This window comes from Hakea prostrata, chromosome 8 (genome assembly GCF_041222555.1).
Source record: "Hakea prostrata isolate BN-2017 chromosome 8, UWA_Hpros_2, whole genome shotgun sequence".
NCBI classification, from domain to species: Eukaryota; Viridiplantae; Streptophyta; class Magnoliopsida; order Proteales; family Proteaceae; genus Hakea; species Hakea prostrata.
The window spans coordinates 29,811,128-29,833,179 of record NC_142607.1 but is presented as its reverse complement, the minus strand read 5'-3'; positions in this window follow the sequence as shown (position 1 = coordinate 29,833,179).

Below are 22,052 nucleotides of genomic sequence, written 5' to 3'. Positions count from 1 at the left end.
CTTGACTTGTGTGCAAAACCCCTTTAGGTTTGGATTTGATCTGGACCTTCAATTCCCTGTTTTGGCCTTGCTGTCAGCATTGGTCGACTGATTGGTCGACTGGGCCAGTCGACCAATCCACTCGACCAATGAGTGCTGTCTTTGGCAATTAGGTTGATTCTTGCTCTATTTAAGCCCAACCTCGAGTCCACTTCGTATTTGCTGCCTCCAAACCCTCTGGAACGAACCAAAGACCTCTGCAAGTCATCTCTCTTGCATCCTTGGTGTTTTCTTGACGGATCTTCGTCGGAACTCTTCTTTTTGCATCAAAAGGTATGTCTACTCTCTCTTCTTCTCCTCCATCTTTGTTTTTCTTTCCTTTTTGAGTTGAGACAGTAGAAGAGATACTGCATCCTCTGTTGCAAACATCTCTGAACATGTTCTCATGATCATCCTAAGGATTTAAGGCTAGAACAATGATCTTAACCATGATCATTGCAAGCTTTTGAAGGATTCATGATCAAACCATGATTTAATCTCTGTTAATCTCCTAATCTGAATTCTGATCTCTTTGGATCTTCTTTCATTGATCATGTTAGGGGTTAATGGTTGTGTTTCCTTTCCATGATCCATAATCCATAGAATTCTAGTTGTTCTCTTCTACCTTACTATGTGTTCTTCATGATGCATGATAGTTACATATATGGTAGGTTTTATTTCCTTATTTAGATTTATGCTTCTAAGCCTTATTCCATGAAGACCTATGCATGTTTTCATGTTTTCATTACCGAAAGCAATGATCCATCCTCCTATAGTTCTTGTCCTTGTTTTCTATTTCAAATTCATCAAGATCCATGTTTGAGTTAATTATGGTAACTTTTTGTTTCCTAATTTGGATCTTGATACCTTGATTTGATTAGTGTTTTGAGGTCCCCTATATGCTAGAATACTACTGATGTAGTCTACCCCTTGATTAGTACCCTTTTGAACCACCAAATTCGGATTTCATATCTTAAAACTCTGATTTTATAGGCTACTGTCTGCATTGGTCGACTGATTGGTCGCTGGACCACTCGACCAATCCACTCGACCAATGAGTACAAAGCAACTCCGAATTGGTCTGCTTTCGGATGTTTTGATATATTTTCTGTTAGGGATCTTTCCTAATATGTTGTATATACTTGTTTAGGACCTTCTTCTCAAGTTTGCCAAGATCTTACTTGATTTCTTAGGATTCTTTGCGAGTTATAAAAGGTAAGGATGGTTATTTCCTTAATTACATAGATAGCATGAATCTAGTTTCTATATTTGAATATCATTAATATGTTTCCTAAATTAGATTCTTACAATGATATACTACTGTTGCATAACTTTGATTACAGTAGCATTACTTATTCATGTTGAATTGATTCATGTATGATTTACTTACCAATGTTATACAAGTGATTGTAATACTGATTTCTTTCCATATATGAAGTTACCATATATGTGATGATATGAATTGATGCATGTGTATGCTTACGTATGGTTTGGAAAGGAGAGGTGTCCTTTCGACACTTCTGTCCTTGGACTACTACGGGAATATTATGGGATGTTTCCGGAGATGCCCTCTGGACACCTTCCTAAACTGTTGGATGACATATCTAGGATTTGTCTAGTAGTGTTTGGCTAGGATGTCCTGTTATGTCGGACCCTAATCGGAGGGGTATTGAGACCGAACGACCCGTGGTAGCAATGGGGATTCATGGGCGCTCAAGACCGGTAACCAACCCGTGAGAGGACAGGAATCACATTGTGGGGGCCATTTATTGGTAGGGTTGCATATGGTTAGACTTGGGCTCACGGGCGCTTAAGACCGGTAACCAACCCGTGAGAGGACGTGAGAGCTTCCCGTTTACCATATGTGGATGATCAATAGGGTTGATGAGTCCGTAGTCCGAGTTGGTCGGTGCCATAGGATACGCCTGACTCTAGTGTGAAGGATACCGGAAAGGATCGTCGGGGACGAGGAATGGAAGTATCTGGATCGACTTGATGTAACTAAGTAGAAGACTTGCATTTGGCTAGGTTTTACCCCGACATGCGCCAGTACTTATACCAAATGGTTGTGAGAGAGTGTGTTGACTTAACCCCCCGCCAAGGTTTGTCCCGAGGGATGAAGGACCCATTACCAATCGGCTGCTCAAGACCGGTGAAATGATCCGTGAGAGAATCCAAGATATCTTAAATGGTTGAGGATGTGAGTGGACTTTCCTAAAGAAGTACGGTGCTATGACTTAAAGCATGTCTGCCAATAGAGACCAGCATACATAGAGTTAGATTCATTCATTCATTGTTTGTCTCATATCATATTGCATTTATGTTTGTTCTGGAATCCTGCCATTTATGTTATTATGGATTTTAACTGCCTTACTAAGTTTCTTTGAAACTCATTCCTTTATTGTACAATGTTGTTAGACTATCCTGCAGTCTCGAGTACTATGACGGTCCCTATGAGGAAGCGCAAGGCGAAGAGACATATCTCCAGGAAGGTGATTGCGGTTACCACAATTACTCTGAAGATCCCGCGAGTGGTTATGCTCCGTACGATGCTTAGTTCGACCATTGAGTGGAAGCGTCCTTGTGCTATTTATGAGATCTATACCTACAAGGATGTCGTCTATAAAGTGGAGAATAATTTAGTTACCCAATGTACTTGCTACTGGGATTAGATTTTGTCTAGTTTATTCTTTAGAGCTACTTTTCCGCTGGATGTAAAGTGGGATTTTTGCTTCACTTTACTTATCTGTTTGATACTACGATTATATCTATTATTCTGATTCGTTTATGATTCAATCTTTCATTATTGGATCCATGATTTATCTTCCGCACTCTTGTTATGATTGTTCATGATTATGTTATTGTTTATGTGGGAGGTTGATCACTCGATACCTGATCTTCGGGCTGTGGATCACACTCTCGGGTATGCCGGATAGGGTACCGGCCGGGAGGGCGTGACTGATTGGTATCGGAGCCCAAGGTTCGAGGAGATCCTAACCACAAAAGACAATAACTGAACATTCCTGAGTCATTGATCTGAAATGGCTCTTCTACTCTTAGAAGTGAATAATAGAACACTGAATTAGAAACTTGACCTTTGAGGTATAACAGAACATTTTCGAATAACATTCCATAATTATACTTGAACAAATGACACTAATGCAAGGAAAAGAAAAGTGCATAACATACAATAATTAAAGAGAAACAAAATGAACTTCATTAATTTCAAAAGTTTTTACAATGATTACATCTGAAATGCATAAATGGAAAATCCTAAAGTACAGTCTATCTAGGTGATCTACTCTGATCTCTGTATGCTCTGAACTCCTCTCGCTAGCTGAGTCACCCGATGCTCTATCCTATCCTGTCGTGACTCCATCCTCTCGTACATCTGCTCTGTCCGACCTCCATCCTCTCTAGCATGGAAGTCATCGATCTCATCTGTGCACCAAGATCTGAAGTCTCCGGAACCGCATGTGAAGGGCCGCCTGCCTCGAAGTGTGATGAAGGAAACTCGTGATGCACAGGCTCAGCCTCGCGCATATCTGTATCATCTCCGGCCTGATCATCACTATCGGGACCGATATCCTCTCCTCCATCCTCCGATCCCTGATCCTCATCCTCCGATTCATCATCATCCTCACCCTCTGGACCCGGAGATCTCTCTAACCGATGTAGTCTCATCCGCCGAATGGTCCGAGTCCCAATGGGGTATCCCCGTGATCTAGTGTCCATCGGTGTATCCTCGAAACTCACCCCGAAATGCCCGAAGATCAAAGTCGAAGCCTCCCATAGCAAAGGTTCCGCATGCTAGGCCGCAGAACTAAGTCCAAAGCATGACCTGCTGAATGATGTAGGAGAGATCGATCTCGAAGCCCATGTAGATGCGGTAGATGACCAAGGCCTCCATCACCGTGACCCGATGGTGATGTCCGGCTTTCGGCATGATGTTTCGGCCGACTATGCGACCGATAATACGTGCAGAGCCCGTCATCCGTCCGCTAGTCCACGGTGTGTAGCATCGACGGCTATCCCATAGCGTAGAGCATATCTCGCGAAGCTCGTACGGCATCGGATGGCTGTCCAGATCTGCTCTCGCAGGTATCCACACACACTGCTTGTGGATAGTAAGGGACCTGCAAGATCTCAGCCGGTGTCCGGGTAGAGAAGCGAATCCGAGTCCTGGAGGACCCTGCTCCCGAGGACAAGTCTGAGTGGATGTCCCTGGCCTCGAGCCTCCTCAGTGTAAGTAAGGTTGCTGAAGAACAACCTCACTAGCTCCGGGTATACCGGCAAATCCTCGGTGAAGAGATGAGTCCACTGTAAAGTGTCGAACCTCTGCCGGATCCTAAAGGCTCTGAGCTGGCGTAAGTGAAGTAGACGCCCCATCTCGATGTTACAATAGCTGAAGTAGGCCTCGTACAGAAACTCGGCCTGAGGTGTGTCAAACATGTCCGGTCTCCTAACCTCCTCTCTAGGCTCGAAAGGAACCTGACCTCTGCCCCTAAGAGCACCTACGATGCGACCTCAACCTCTACCTCCTCCTCGTCCTCCCCTCTGCATGGTGTATCTGTGGAAGAGACAAGAGACATTTCCACTTAGTGCTATTTCAAGATTTGAGCCAAAAGGGTATTTTCGTAATTTTTCGGAAAATTTCAAATTTGGGGGAAATTTGATTTGAACATACTAGCATGTGCGCAATACTTGGAATTTCATGTCTATAAAGTTGTTTTGATGAAAATCGATCGAAAACTTGGATTAAAGCGAAAAATTCAGCAAGAAGAAATTTGGGGATTTTGCAATTTAGGTCAAAATTGGATTTTTGAAAAGTTGGAATTGGTTAAATCAAATTGTATGGACCTACCTATAATGTCATCTTGAGCATGTAGCATTTGATCTCGTGCGAAAATTTCAAGCGGTTTGAGAGAAAACGAAATTTTTCTAAAGATATCGATTTCGGTATAAAACTTTGCGAGATGAGCACCAAATGTGTTAAAACTTGTTGTCTATGCATGGCATTGTGTTAAAACCTAGGGAATATGTTTCTAAGCATTCCTAAGCATGATTTCTAGCATTGGATACAAGTAAAGCATGGTTTTATTGAAATGCAAGCATGAGAAGATGATAATGGAAGGAAGAATGAGAGATTTACCTTGTTTGTGAAGATGGTGTGTTGTGGTGTTGATGTTAAATCACCTCAAGAACACTTGTGGGAACTCTTGGATATTTTCCCTAGAGCTCTCTCACCTTTGGAAGAAGTTAGAATGAGGTTGGAATGTGGAAATGAGGCTTATAATGCGAATTTTCGTACTTCTGTCTTCATTGGTCGACCGATTGGTCGACCGGGTCACTCGACCAACCACTCGACCAATGGTCACAGTGACCTCATTTGCTGTTGAATTTTTGGAAAGTGTGATTTTTGCCTTATGGAATATTGTTTGATGACTATATGGATATATTTGAGCATGATTTAAGTTTTCAAATCATTTGGACTTGTGGTTTATGTTGAATCTTCGAAATTCGGTATTTTGATGTTCTCGGTTTTGCAGAATGGTTACTCTGAGAAGTGGGCGTGGTGAATCCAGTGGTCATGGAGGTGGTGAAGTACCTCGGGGAGGTGGTGAAGTACCTCATGGAGGTGGTGAGATACCAAATGCTGATCGGGGTACTCATGAGATCCCCGGTGCCCCGAATGTTGGAAGTTTCGAGATATTGCCAATATTATGGGCAATATGATGCAGCAGCAAGCAGCCTCGGTTCAACCAGATGTTGGTGGGTTTCATGACTCGCATAATGAGACCCGGGCTGGTGCTAATGTGAATCCTCATGCCGCAGCTCCTGAATGCGGGAGGTTTAGCTGGAACTCCTCATACTCGCCGATGGAGAGTTTTCTCGAAGATGCAAGTACCCACTTTTACCGGAGTTACCAAGGACCCCTTGTTTCCTAACAAGTGGCTTCGTGAGTTGGAGAAGGCTTTCCGACATCTGCAATGCTCGGAAGCTCGGAAGATTTTGTTTCTTCGAGCGAAGTTGCAACAAGAAGCCGATGCATGGTGGATTTCCACTCGTCTGTTTTGGAAGGTTTGCATGCAGGAGTTGTAACTTGGGAGTTATTCAAAGAGGCTTTTTGTATGAACTACTTTCCCGAGGCGGTGAAGGATGCGAAGGAAGCTGAGTTTATGATTCCGACTCAAGGAACTTTGTCTGTGTTGGAGTACCAACAGAAGTTCGAGGAGCTTCATTTCTTTGCTCCAGATTCTTTGAAGGAAGACCTCGCCAAAGCAAAGAAGTTCTTCAAAGGACTGCGCCCCGCCATTAAAGCTTACCTCACAGTCCAGCCTATAGTGAGCTATGCTCAAGTGGTGCGGAACTCGAAGAAGTTGGAAGAAACGAGAGAAGGAAAGTGCTCGTGTGCAAAAGCCTTGGCGATCAAGGAATTCTGGTTTGGTGGATCGCAATGACCGTCGTTATGTGAGACCTACACCCTACCCCACTCCTACCTTTCGGGCTAAGAGTGTAGGTCGAACACGGGTTTTCAGCAGCCCGGCCGGTTTAGACAAGATGGCGGAAACCGACCACCAGCAAGTGCAAGAGCAAGTGCAAGTGCAAGTGCAAGGCCTTTTGTTCGGAAGCCCTCTGTTGCAGCCACCCCCGTTGGATCCAGCAATCCTGTTTGCTTCTACCGCAAGCAAGCTGGTCATTTTGCTCGTGCTCTGTCCGGGCGGCCCGCCCAGCAGCCTCGCCCCTGATGGTGAAGAGTGCTCCTGCTCCTCCCTCTCGGTAGAGTTTTCAGTATTTCAGTCGAGCGGGATCCAAGCCATGATGTGATTACGGGTACATTGTTAGTCGCTTCTATTTCGCATTTGTCTTATTTGATACGGGTGCATCTCATTCGTTCATGTCATCTCGCATTCATCAAGAAGACTAACCTAAGCCCCGAGAAGTTGTCTAGTTGTTTATTGATTAGTACACCTACTGGTCTGTTGTGAAACTAGATAAGGGGTTATCTAAATGTCCCGTGTTGGTTGGTGAGAAGAACTTGGAAGCCAATTTTGTGATTCTTGACATGAAGGATTTCGATGTTATTTTGGGAATCGATTGGTTGACAGCCCACAAAGCTGTGTTCCTTTGTTCCTCAAAGAAGATTCAGTTCCATATTTGTGGAAGTCCGGTCTTTGAATTTCGGGGTGAAAAGAGAAGGGTTTGTAAGAAGGTGCTGTCTGACCGATGCAAGTCTATGCCCTAGTGGATGATGCTTCATCCGAAGGCAAGGGTATAGTGGAGAAAAGAGTCGATGAAGTCGAGTTGTCTGCGACTTTGTTGATGTCTTCCCCGATGATCTATCGGGAGTGCCTCCGGACGAGAGATGTCGAATTCTCTATTGATCTCGTCCCTGGTGCTGCACCGGTATCTAAAGCTCCGTATAGGATGGCTCCTACCGAGTTGAAAGAGTTGCAAAATCAGTTGAATGAGCTCATTGATAGAGGTTTCAGACAGCCTAGTGTGTCACCTTGGGGAGCTCCGGTCTTGTTCGTCAAGAAGAAAGACGGTAGTATGCGCTTGTGCATCGACTACCGTGAGTTGAATAAGTTGACTATCAAGAATAGATATCCGCTGCCCGTAATCGATGATCTCTTCGATCAGTTGAAGGGTGCAGTTGTGTTCTCGAAGATTGACTTAAGGTCCGGATATCACCAATTGAAAGTGAAGTCTAGTGATATCTTCAAGACAGCTTTCCGAACGCGGTATGGTCACTATGAGTTTAGAGTCATGCCCTTCGGATTGACCAATGCTCCTGCGGTGTTCATGGACCTCATGAACCGAGTATTTCATGATGTGCTTGATAAGTTTGTGATTGTTTTCATTGATGACATCTTGATCTATTCGAAGAGCGAAGAAGAGCATGCGAGTCATCTAAGTTTCACTTTGCAAAGGTTGCGGGAAAAGAAGTTGTTTGCTAAGTTTAGCAAGTGTGATTTCTGGCTTAAGAGAGTGGTTTTCCTTGGTCATGTAGTTTCAGCCGAAGGTATTCGTGTCGATCCTGAAAAAGTCCAAGTCGTGGCTGATTGGGAGAGACCGAAGTCGAGAACGGAAATAAGAAGTTTTCTTGGATTGGCGGGTTACTACCGAAGGTTTATTGAGAACTTTTCTCGATTGGCTGCTCCTATGACTAAGTTGACCAGGAAAGAAGAGAAGTTTGTTTGGTCTGACGCCTGTGAGAAGAATTTCCAAGAGTTGAAAGATAGATTGACAAGTGCCCCGGTTTTGACTATACCTGATAGTTCCGGTGGTATGACGGTTTATACCGATGCGTCAAAGATTGGTTTGGATTGTGTACTGATGCAACATGGCAAGGTCGTAGCCTATGCTTCTCGGCAATTGAAGGATTATGAGCGGAATTACCCCACTCACGATCTAGAACTTGCCGCCGTTGTCTTTGCTTTGAAGATTTGGAGACATTATCTTTACGGTGAGAAGATTGCCATTTTCACGGATCATAAGAGTTTGAAATACTTCTTTACCCAAAAGGAGTTGAACATGAGACAAAGGAGATGGTTGGAACTAGTCTCTGATTATATTGTGATATTCAGTATCATCCTGGGAAAGCAAATGTTGTTGCTGATGCTCTTAGTAGGAAGAACCAGAAGAAGATTTTGGATTTGAATGCTTTGAGTTTACCATTGTGGTCTTCTATTGAGAGTTTTGGTTTGGAAATCGTCCCGAGAATTCTGATTTTATTCTTTTCGCCATGACGGCAAGATCTGGTCTTAGAGATAAGATTGTTGCCTCGCAGAGTTCGATCAAGAGTTTTTGACCAAAGTTGAGATGATTTCTTCGAATCCGAGTCGGACCCCGACTTTGGTATATCCATGGATGGTGCTTTGTTGTTTAGAGGAAGACTGTGTGTGCCTGCAAACGATGAAGTTAAGAAAGAAATATTGAAGGAAGCACACCAGTCAGTCTTTATTGTACACCCGGGAAGCACCAAAATGTACAAGGACTTGAAGGAACATTTTTGGTGGATTGGTCTAAAGGCTGATGTTGATGATTTTGTTGCCAAGTGTGAGACTTGCCAACGTGTGAAAGCCGTTCGACAACCTCCATCTGGATTACTTCAACCCCTTCCTATTCCTAGTTGGAAGTGGGAAGATATCTCCATGGACTTTGTGACTAGCTTGCCTCGGACAAGTAAAGGCAATGACACTGTGTGGGTGATTGTTGATAGGTTGACCAAATCAGCCCATTTCATTCCTATGAAGATCACTCATATACTGGATAAGCTAGCCAGGCTTTATGTGGATAATGTGGTTCGCCCGCATGGTGTGCCTTTGAGTATTGTTTCGGATCGTGATCCTAGGTTCACCTCAAGGTTTTGGAATAGTTGCGAGAAGGCCTTGGGAACCCAATTGAACTTGAGTACAGCTCATCATCCACAGGTCGATGGACAACTGCGAGCGGACAATTCGGACGTTGGAAGACATGCTCAGATCTTGTGTGGTGGATATGGGTGGTAATTGGGATGAACACCTAGCTTTGGTTGAGTTTGCCTATAACAACGGTTATCAAGCAACAATAGGCATGGCTCCATTCAAGGCTTTGTATGGTAGTACTTGTAGGACACCTTTGTACTGGACTCGAGACAGTGAAAGAAAAGTCTTAGGTCCCGAGATGATTGAAGCTACAAGTGCTATGGTAGATATGATAAGAGAAAGGATTAAGTCTGCCCAAATCGAGACAGAAATCTTATGCTGATAAGAGAAGGACCGATTTGGAATTTCAAGTTGGAGAGAAAGTCTTTCTCAAGGTCTCACCAATGAAGGGTGTGATGAGATTCAATGTTAAGGGAAAGCTTAGCCCTCGTTACATTGGACCTTTCGAGATTTTGGAAAAGGTTGGACCTGTTGCGTATCGATTAGCATTACCTCCGTCTCTTGCTGGTGTGCACAATGTGTTTCATATTTCGATGCTCCGAAAATACATAGAGAATCCGGAACACATTTTGCAGCAAGCACTGAAGGACTTAGTGCTGATTTGACCTAAAATGAAGAACCGGCCGAAATCCTGGATAGGAAGGACAAGCAGCTGCGGAATCGCGCCATTCCTTTGGTGAAGATTCGGTGGAAGAACCATACCCCCCCGAAGAAGCTTCTTGGGAGAAGGAAGAAGATATGAAGGAGAAGTTTCCTTACCTCTTTGGAAGCTACAGTACGCTTTCAATTTCGGGACGAAATTTCTTTAGAGGGGGGGGAGAATGTGAAACCCAGCCCTAACCTTGACCCGGAAACCTTGTTGTTTGTAGGTCCGATGACCGAAGTAAAGTACGAAGTCAGCTTTGGGCCATCCCAAGTAGAGGACTTGGTGTCCGGCTTTGAATCCATGAAAGTTGATGATGAGGTTCTATTTATGGAAACTGAATCCCGATGAAGATCTAATTAGTTGATGGACTTGGAGTGCTCTCTATCTTGGTTTGAAGGCATTTCTACCTATTAGGTAAGTCACTTGACTTGTGTGCAAAACCCCTTTAGGTTTGGATTTGATCGGACCTTCAATTCCCTCGTTTTGGCCTTCTTCGCAAGCATTGGTCGACGATTGGTCGACTGGGGCCAGTCGACCAATCCACTCGACCAATGAGTGCTTTGTCTTTGGCAATTAGGTTGATTCTTGCTCTATTTAAGCCCAACCTCGAGTCCACTTCGTATTTGCTGCCTCCAAACCCTCCGGAACGAACCAAAGACCTCTGCAAGTCATCTCTCTTGCATCCTTGGTGTTTTCTTGACGGATCTTCGTCGGAACTCTTCTTTTTGCATCAAAAGGTATGTCTACTCTCTCTTCTTCTCCTCCATCTTTGTTTTTCTTTCCCTTTTGAGTTGAGACAAGAGAAGAGATACTGCATCCTCTGTTGCAAACATCTCTCGAACATGTTCTCATGATCATCCTAAGGATTTAAGGCTAGAACAATGATCTTAACCATGATCATTGCAAGCTTTTGAAGGATTCATGATCAAACCATGATTTAATCTCTGTTAATCTCCTAATCTGAATTCCCGATCTCTTTGGATCTTCTTTCATTGATCATGTTAGGGGTTAATGGTTGTGTTTCCTTTCCATGATCCATAATCCATAGAATTCTAGTTGTTCTCTTCTACCTTACTATGTGTTCTTCATGATGCATGATAGTTACATATATGGTAGGTTTTATTTCCTTATTTAGATTTATGCTTCTAAGCCTTATTCCATGAAGACCTATGCATGTTTTCATGTTTTCATTACCGAAAGCAATGATCCATCCTCCTATAGTTCTTGTCCTTGTTTTCTATTTCAAATTCATCAAGATCCATGTTTGAGTTAATTATGGTAACTTTTTGTTTCCTAATTTGGATCTTGATACCTTGATTTGATTAGTGTTTTGAGGTCCCCTATATGCTAGAATACTACTGATGTAGTCTACCCCTTGATTAGTACCCTTTTGAACCACCAAATTCGGATTTCATATCTTAAAACTCGATTTTATAGGCTTACCGTCTCGCATTGGTCGACCGATTGGTCGACTGGACCACTCGACCAATCCACTCGACCAATGAGTACAACAACTCCGACTGGTCTGTTTCGGATGTTTTGATATATTTTCTCGTTAGGGATCTTTCCTAATATGTTGTATATACTTGTTTAGGACCTTCTTCTCAAGTTTGCCAAGATCTTACTTGATTTCTTAGGATTCTTTGCGAGTTATAAAAGGTAAGGATGGTTATTTCCTTAATTACATAGATAGCATGAATCTAGTTTCTATATTTGAATATCATTAATATGTTTCCTAAATTAGATTCTTACAATGATATACCACGTTGCCATAACTTTGATTACGTAGCATTACTTATTCATGTTGAATTGATTCATGTATGATTTGACTTACCAATGTTATACAAGTGATTGTAATACTGATTTCTTTCCATATATGAAGTTACCATATATGTGAGCGACAGGATTTTTTTTTTTTTCCGTTGTTGCCGGGGGGAATCATTCTCTTGTTGGTTTGTTCGCTTCCTGCCTTCTTGTGTTGTTTGTTTTTTTCTGTTTTCCTCCTTGTGGGGGTTTCGGCCCGTGTTGGGTTGCGTCCCCGGGGGGGGCATTGTGGGGGCCATTTATTGGTAGGGTTGCATATGGTTAGACTTGGGCTCACGGGCGCTTAAGACCGGTAACCAACCCGTGAGAGGACGTGAGAGCTTCCGCTTACCATATGTGGATGATCAATAGGGTTGATGAGTCCGTAGTCCGAGTTGGTCGGTGCCATAGGATACGGCGACTCTAGTGTGAAGGATACCGGAAAGGATCGTCGGGGACGAGGAATGGAAGTATCTGGATCGACTTGATGTAACCAAGTAGAAGACTTGCATTTGGCTAGGTTTACCCTGACATGCGCCAAGTACTTATACCAAATGGTTGTGAGAGAGTGTGTTGACTTAACCCCCCGCCAAGGTTTGTCCCGAGGGATGAAGGACCCATTACCAATCGGTGCTCAAGACCGGTGGGAATGATCCGTGAGAGAATCCAAGATATCTTAAATGGTTGAGGATGTGAGTGGACTTTCCTAAAGGAGTACGGTGCTATGACTTAACAAATTTGGGGGAAATTTGATTTGAACATACTAGCAGCGCAATACTTGGAATTTCATGTCATGAAGCTGGTTTGATGAAAATCGACCAAAACTTGGATTAAAGCTAAAAATTCAGCAAGAAGAAATTGGGGATTTTGCAATTTAGGCAACATTGGATTTTTGAAAAGTTGAAATTGGTTAAATCAAATTGTATGGACCTATCTACAATGTCACCTTGAGCATGTAGCATTTGACCCAGCAAAATTCAAGCGGCTTAGGAGAAAACGAAATTTTCTAAAGATATCGATACCAGATAAAACTTCAGATGAGCACCAATGTGTTAAAACTTGTTGTCTATGCATGGTATTGTGTTTAAAACCTAGGAATATGTTTGTAAGCATTCCTAAGCATGATTTCTAGCATTGATACAAGTAAAGCATGGTTTTATTGAAATGCAAGCATGAGAAGATGAAATGGAAGGAAGAATGAGAGATTTACCTTGTTTGTGAAGATGGTGTGTTGTGGTGTTGTTGTTGAAGCACTAAATCACCCAAGAACACTTGTGGGAACTCTTGGAGATTTTCCTAGAGCTCCTACCTTTGGAAGAAGTTAGAATGAGGTTGGAATGTGGAAATGAGGCTTATAATGCGAATTTTCGATTCTGTCTTCATTGGTCGACCCGATTGGTCGAGGTCACTCCACCAACCACTCACCAATGGTCACAGTTGACCTCATTTGCTGTTGAATTTTTGGAAAATGTGATTTTTGCCTTATGGAATATTGTTTGATGACTATATGGATATATTTGAGCATGATTTAAGTTTTCAAATCATTTGGACTTGTGGTTTATGTTGAATCTTCAAATTCGGGATTTTGATGTTCTCGGTTTATGTAATGGTTACTCCGAGAAGTGGGCGGGTGAATCCAAAGTGGTCATGGAGGTGGTGAAGTACCTCGTGTGAGGTGGTGAAGTACCTCATGGAGGTGGTGAGATACCAAATGCTGATCAGTGGTACCCATGAGATCCCCGGTGCCCCGAATGTTGGAAGTTTCAGAGATATTGCCAATATTATGGGCAATATGATGCAAAGCAGTAGCAGCCGCCTCAACCAGATGTTGGTGGGTTTCATGACTCTCGCATAATGAGACCCGGCTGGTGCTAATGTGAATCCTCATGCCGCAGCCTCCCGAATGCGGGAGGTTTAGCTGGAACTCCTCATACTCGCCCGATGGAGAGTTTTCTCAAGATGCAAGTACCCACTTTTACCGGAGTTACCAAGGACCCCTTGTTTCCAACAAGTGGCTTCGTGAGTTGGAGAAGGCTTTCCGACATCCGCAATGCTCGTAAGCTCGAAGATTTTGTTTGTCGAAGGGTTGCAACAAGAAGTCGATGCATGGTGGATCTCCACTGCCCCGCTTTTGGAAGGTTTGCATGCAGGAGTTGTAACTTGGGAGTTATTCAAAGAGGCTTTTAGTATGAACTACTTTCCCGAGGCTGTGAAGGATGCGAAGGAAGCCGAGTTTATGATTCTCGACTCAAGGAACTTTGTCTGTGTTGGAGTACCAAGAAGTTCGAGGAGCTTCATTTCTTTGCTCCATTCTTTGAAGGAAGACCTCGCCAAAGCAAAGAAGTTCTTCAAAGGATCGCGCCCGCCATTAAAGCTTACCTCACAAATCCAGCCTATAGTGAGCTATGCTCAAGTGGTGCGGAACTCAAGAAGTTGGAAGAAACAGAGAAGGAAAGTGCTCGTGTGCAAAAGCCTTGGCTCAAGGGAATTCTGGTTTGGTGGATCGCAATGACCGCCGCTTTGTGAGACCCACACCCTACCCCACTCCTACCTTCAAAGCAAGAGTGTAGGTCGAACACGGGTTTTCAGCAGCCCGGCCGCTTAGACAAGATGGCGGAAACCGACCACCAAAGAGTGCAAGTGCAAGTGCAAGTGCAAGTGCAAGGCCTTTTGTTCGAAGCCTCTCGCTGCAGCCACCCCCGTTGGATCCAAAGCAATCCCGTTTGCTTCTACCGCAAGCAAGCTGGTCATTTTGCTCGTGCTCGTCCGGCGGGGCTCGCCCCAGCAGCCCCGCCCCACTGGTGAAGAGTGCTCCGCGCTCCTCCCTCCGGTAGAGTTTTCAGATTTCCAAGAGACCGAGCAGATCCAAGCCATGATGTGATTACAGGTGTACATTGTTAGTCGCTTCTATTTCGGATTTGTCTTATTTGATACGGGTGCATCTCATATCTGCTCATGTCATCTCGCATTCATCAAGAAGACTAACCTAATCCCCGAGAAGTTGTCTAGTTGTTTATTGATTAGTACACCCACTGGTCCCGTTGTGAAACTAGATAAGGGGTTATCTAAATGTCCCGTGTTGATTGGTGAGAAGAACTTGGAAGCCAATTTTGTGATTCTTGACATGAAGGACTTCGATGTTATTTTGGGAATTGATTGGTTGACAGCCCACAAAGCCGTGTTCCTTTGTTCCTCAAAGAAGATTCAGCCCATATTTGTGGAAGTCCGGTCTTTGAATTTCAAGGTGAAAAGAGAAGGGTTTGTAAGAAGGTGTGCGTCAGACCGATGCAAGTCTATGCCCTAGTGGATGATGCTTCATCTCAAGGCAAGGGTATAGTGGAGAAAAGAGTCGATGAAGTCGAGTTGTCTGCGACTTTGTTGATGTCTTCCCCGATGATCTATCAGAGTGCCCTCCGGACAGAGATGTCGAACTCTCTATTGATCTCGTCCCCCGGTGCCGCACCCGTATCTAAAGCTCCGATAGGATGGCTCCCACCGAGTTGAAAGAGTTGCAAAATCAGTTGAATGAGCTCATTGATAGAGGTTTCAGACAGCCTAGTGTGTCACCTTGGGGAGCTCCGGTCTTGTTCGCCAAGAAGAAAGACGGTAGTATGCGCTTGTGCATCGACTCACCGTGAGTTGAATAAGTTGACTATCAAGAATAGATATCCGCTGCCCGTAATCGATGATCTCTTCGATCGCTTGAAGGGTGCAGTTGTGTTCTCAAAGATTGACTTAAGGTCCGGATATCACCAATTGAAAGTGAAGTCTAGTGATATCTTCAAGACAACTTTTCCAACGCGGTATGGTCACTACGAGTTTAGAGTCATGCCCTTCGGATTGACCAATGCTCGCATGGTGTTCATGGACCTCATGAACCGAGTATTTCATGATGTGCTTGATAAGTTTGTGATTGTTTTCATTGATGACATCTTGATCTATTCAAGAGCGAAGAAGAGCATGCGAGTCATCTAAGTTTCACTTTGCAAAGGTTATGGAAAAGAAGTTGTTCGCTAAGTTTAGCAAGTGTGATTTCGGCTTAAGAGAGTGGTATTCCTTGGTCATGTAGTTTCAGCCGAAGGTATTCGTGGTCGATCCCGAAAAAGTCCAAGTCGTGGCTGATTGGGAGAGACCGAAGTCAAGAACGGAAATAAGAAGTTTTCTTGGATTGGCGGGTTACTACCGAAGGTTTATTGAGAACTTTTCTCGGTTGGCTGCTCCTATGACTAAGTTGACCAGGAAAGAAGAGAAGTTTGTTTGGTCCGACGCCTGTGAGAAGAATTTCCAAGAGTTGAAAGATAGATTGACAAGTGCCCCGGTTTTGACTATACCCGATAGTTCCGGTGGTAGGACAGCTTATACCGACGCGCCAAAGATTGGTTTGGGTTGTGTATCGATGCAACATGGCAAGGTCGTAGCCTATGCTTCTCGGCAATTGAAGGATTATGAGCGGAATTACCCCACTCACGATCTAGAACTTGCCGCCGTTGTCTTTGCTTTGAAGATTTGGAGACATTATCTTTACGGTGAGAAGATTGCCATTTTCACGGATCATAAGAGTTTGAAATACTTCTTTACCCAAAAGGAGTTGAACATGAGACAAAGGAGATGGTTGGAACTAGTCTCCGATTATGATTGTGATATTCAAGATCATCCTGGGAAAGCAAATGTTGTTGCCGATGCTCTTAGTAGGAAGAACCGTAAGAAGACTTTGGATTTGAATGCTTTGAGTTTACCATTGTGGTCTTCTATTGAGAGTTTTGATTTGGAAATCGTCCCCGAGAATTCTGATTTTATTCTTTCGCCATGACGGCAAGATCCGGTCTTAGAGATAAGATTGTTGCTCACAGAGTCTCGATCAAGAGTTTTTGACCAAAGTTGAGAAGATTCTTCAACCCCGAGTCGGACCCCGACTTTGGTATATCCATGGATGGTGCTTTGTTGTTTAGAGGAAGACCGTGTGTGCCGCAAAACGATGAAGTTAAGAAAGAAATATTGAAGGAAGCACACACACTGCTTTCATCAGACACCGGAAGCACCAAGATGTACAAGGACTTGAAGGAACATTTTTGGTGGATTGGTCTAAAGGCGGATGTTGATGATTTTGTTGCCAAGTGTGAGACTTGCCAACGGTGAAAGCCGCTCGACAACCTCCATCTGGATTACTTCAACCCCTTCCTATTCCTAGTTGGAAGTGGGAAGATATCTCCATGGACTTTGTGACTAGCTTGCCCTGGACAAGTAAAGGCAATGACACGTGTGGGTGATTGTTGATAGGTTGACCAAATCAGCCCATTTCATTCCTATGAAGATCACTCATACTGGATAAGCTAGCCAGGCTTTATGTGGATAATGTGGTTCGCCCGCATGGTGTGCCATTGAGTATTGTTTCGGATCGTGATCCTAGGTTCACCTCAAGGTTTTGGAATAGTTTGCAGAAGGCCTTGGGAACCCAATTGAACTTGAGTACAGCTCATCATCCACAACCGATGGACAATCCGAGCGGACAATCCAGACATTGGAAGACATGCTCAGATCTTGTGTGGTGGATATGGGTGGTAATTGGGATGAACACCTAGCTTTGGTTGAGTTTGCCTATAACAAAGCTTATCAAGCAACAATAGGCATGGCTCCATTCAAGGCTTTGTATGGTAGTACTTGTAGGACACCTTTGTACGGATCCGAGACAGTGAAAGAAAAGTCTTAGGTCCCGAGATGATTGAAGCTACAAGTGCTATGGTAGATATGATAAGAGAAAGGATTAAGTCCGCCACCAGAGACAGTAAATCTTATGCCGATAAGAGAAGGACCGATTTGGAATTTCAAGTTGGAGAGAAAGTCTTTCCCAAGGTCTCACCAATGAAGGGTGTGATGAGATTCAATGTTAAGGGAAAGCTTAGCCCTCGTTACATTGGACCTTTCGAGATTTTGGAAAAGGTTGGACCTGCTATGATCGATTAGCATTACCTCCGCTCTTGCTGGTGTGCACAATGTGTTTCATATTTCGATGTTCAAAATACATAGAGAATCCGGAACACATTTTGCAGCAAGCACCGAAGGACTTAGTGCTGATTTGACCTATGATGAAGAACCGGCCGAAATCCCGGATAGGAAGGACAAGCAACATGGAATCGCGCCATTCCTTTGGTGAAGATTCGGTGGAAGAACCATACCCTCGAAGAAGCTTCTTGGGAGAAGGAAGAAGATATGAAGGAGAAGTTTCCTTACCTCTTGGAAGCACAGTACGCTTTCAATTTCGGGGACGAAATTTCTTTAAGGGGGGGAGAATGTGAAACCCAGCCCTAACCTTGACCCGGAAACCTTGTTATTTGTAGGTCCGATGACCCAAGTAAAGTAAGAAGTCAGCTTTGGGCCATCCCAAAGAGAGGACTTGGTGTCCGGCTTTGAATCCATGAAAGTTGATGATGAGGTTCTATTTATGGAAACTGAATCCCGATGAAGATCTAATTAGTTGATGGACTTGGAGTGCTCTCTATCTTGGTTTGAAGGCATTTCTACCTATTAGGTAAGTCACTTGACTTGTGTGCAAAACCCCTTTAGGTTTGGATTTGATCCGGACCTTCAATTCCCTCGTTTTGGCCTTGTTGCCAAGCATTGGTCGATCGATTGGTCGACCGAGCGCACGACCAATCCACTCGACCAATGAGTGCCGTCTTTGGCAATTAGGTTGATTCTTGCTCTATTTAAGTCCAACCTCGAGTCCACTTCGTATTTGCTGCCTCCAAACCCCTCGGAACGAACCAAAGACCTCTCGCAAGTCATCTCTCTTGCATCCTTGGTGTTTTCTTGACGGATCTTCGCCCGAAACTCTTCTTTTGCATCAAAAGGTATGTCTACTCTCTCTTCTTCTCCTCCATCTTTGTTTTTCTTTCCTTTTGAGTTGAGAGAGAGAAGAGATGCTGCATCCTCTGCTGCAAAACATCTCTCGAACATGTTCTCATGATCATCCTAAGGATTTAAGGCTAGAACAATGATCTTAACCATGATCATTGCAAGCTTTTGAAGGATTCATGATCAAACCATGATTTAATCTCCGTTAAACTTCTAATCTGAATTCTGATCTCTTTGGATCTTCTTTCATTGATCATGTTAGTGGTTAATGGTTGTGTTTTCTTTCCATGATCCATAATCCATAGAATTCTAGTTGTTCTCTTCTACCTTACTATGTGTTCTTCATGATGCATGATAGTTACATATATGGTAGGTTTTATTTCCTTATTTAGATTTATGCTTCTAAGCCTTATTCCATGAAGACCTATGCATGTTTTCATGTTTTCATTACCAAAGCAATGATCCATCCTCCTATAGTTCTTGTCCTTGTTTTCTATTTCAAATTCATCAAGATCCATGTTTGAGTTAATTATGGTAACTTTTTGTTTCCTAATTTGGATCTTGATACCTTGATTTGATTAGTGTTTTGAGGTCCCCTATATGCTAGAATACTACTGATGTAGTCTACCCCTTGATTAGTACCCTTTGAACCACCAAATTCGGATTTCATATCTTAAAACTCTGATTTTATAGGTTATCGTCGCATTGGTCGATCGATTGGTCGATCGACCACTCGACCAATCCACTCGACCAATGAGTACAAAGCAACTCCTAATTGGTCCGCTTTGGATGTTTTGATATATTTTCCGTTAGGGATCTTTCCTAATATGTTGTATATACTTGTTTAGGACCTTCTTCTCAAGTTTGCCAAGATCTTACTTGATTTCTTAGGATTCCTTTTACGTAGTTATAAAAGGTAAGGATGGTTATTTCCTTAATTACATAGATAGCATGAATCTAGTTTCTATATTTGAATATCATTAATATGTTTCCTAAATTAGATTCTTACAATGATATACTACTGTTGCATAACTTTGATTACGAGTAGCATTACTTATTCATATTGAATTGATTCATGTATGATTTACTTACCAATGTTATACAAGTGATTGTAATTATTGATTTCTTTCCATATATGAAGTTACCATATATGTGATGATATGAATTGATGCATGTGTATGCTTACGTATGGTTTGAAAGGAGAGGTGTCCTTTTGACACTTCTGCCCTTGGACTACTACGGGAATATTATGGGATGTTTCCGGAGATGCCCTCCGGACACCTTCCTAAACCGTTGGATGACATATCTAGGATTGTCTAGTAGTGTTTGGCTAGGATGTCCCTGTTATGTCGACCCTAATCGGAGGGGTATTGAGACCGAACGACCCGTGGTAGCAATGGGGATTCATGGGCGCTCAAGACCGGTAACCAACCCGGTGAGAGGACAGGGAATCACATTGTGGGGGCCATTTATTGGTAGGGTTGCATATGGTTAGACTTGGGCTCACGGGCGCTTAAGACCGGTAACCAACCCGTGAGAGGACGTGAGAGCTTCCCGTTTACCATATGTGGATGATCAATAGGGTTGATGAGTCCGTAGTCCGAGTTGGTCGGTGCCATAGGATACGCCGACTCTAGTGTGAAGGATACTGGAAAGGATCGGCTGTGGACGAGGAATGGAAGTATCTCGGATCCGACTTGATGTAACCAAGTAGAAGACTTGCATTTGGCTAGGTTTTACCCCCGACATGCGCCAAGATTTCTTATACCAAATGGTTGTGAGAGAGTGTGTTGACTTAACCCCCGCCAAGGTTTGTCCCGAGGGATGAAGGACCCATTACCAATCGGCTGCTCAAGACCGGTGAAATGATCCGTGAGAGAATCCAAGATATCTTAAATGGTTGAGGATGTGAGTGGACTTTCCTAAAGAAGTACGGTGCTATGACTTAAAGCATGTCCGCCAATAGAGACCAAAGCATACATAGAGTTAGATTCATTCATTCATTGTTTGTCTCATATCATATTGCATTTATGTTTGTTCCGGAATCCTCGCCATTTATGTTATTATGGATTTTAATCGGCTTCACCGAGTTTCTTTGAAACTCATTCCTTTATTGTACAATGTTGTTAGACTATCCCGCAGTGTACCGAGTACTATGACGGTCCCTATGAAGAAGCGCAAGGCGAAGAGGCATATCTCCAGGAAGGTGATTGCGGTTACCACAATTACCTCAAGATCCCGCGAGTGGTTATGCTCCGTACGATGCTTAGTCCGACCATTGAGTGGAAGCGCCCTTGTGCTATTTATGAGATCTACACCTACAAGGATGTCGTCTATAAAGTGGAGAACAATTTAGTTACCCAATGTACTTGCTACTCGGGATTAGATTTTGTCTAGTTTATTCTTTAGAGCTACTTTTCCGGCTGGATGTAAAGTGGGATTTTTGCTTGATAAACCTGGCTCATCATTGTAGGTATGACACTCCCAAAAACTGAAATCCCTCCACAATTAAGACCCATGCCTCGTACATTATTCTCAACAAAACAAACATGATTAAAAGGAAACCAATGAAAACCCCCGACACGATACTTATATGTCAAAGGCGTCATAGAAAGTTCATACACCAATAATCCCTTTTACAATGCTTGCAAAAGAATGTCACAAGAAGGTGTAATTGAAGTGTCTAAGAACAAAACTACATGCACCAAATGCAACAACACGATACCGAGTACAAACAAAGGTATGTCATGATAGTAACATGCAGTAAACACCTACACAACCCCTAATATCAGCTACCACCTATAATGTTAATCATTCTTTCACTAATGCGAGATACATGCTATGCCTAAATGTCTCAAACCCAACATGAAACCGGGCAATCATATTGTTTGATGGTTTCAAAAGCCTAAGAGGATGTCTAGCGTTAGAATATATCAAAAGCACTAAAGAGGTACTCTAAACCCGTATCCTATGATGATTCGCACCCGTTGCACACTTTAAAAAAAATAAGCGGAATAGGACACTAACATCATTATTGTGGTTTTGATGCTTTCAATAGAATGAATAGAAACTCCATCATTATTGCTAAACCCAAACCAAGTCATTGGGCTGAAATTTTTGTTGAGTTAGGATTGAGATAGTGAAGCGTTTTAAACATGTCGATTCCCCTAAACTACACTAAACAAAGATTTGATCCCATAACCTTCAAGAAACTTCGTAATATTGATGGTTCAAAGAATGGGGTATCAAATAAATCGTTTCAACTGACTTATATGATATCTATAGAGACCAACACAATATTG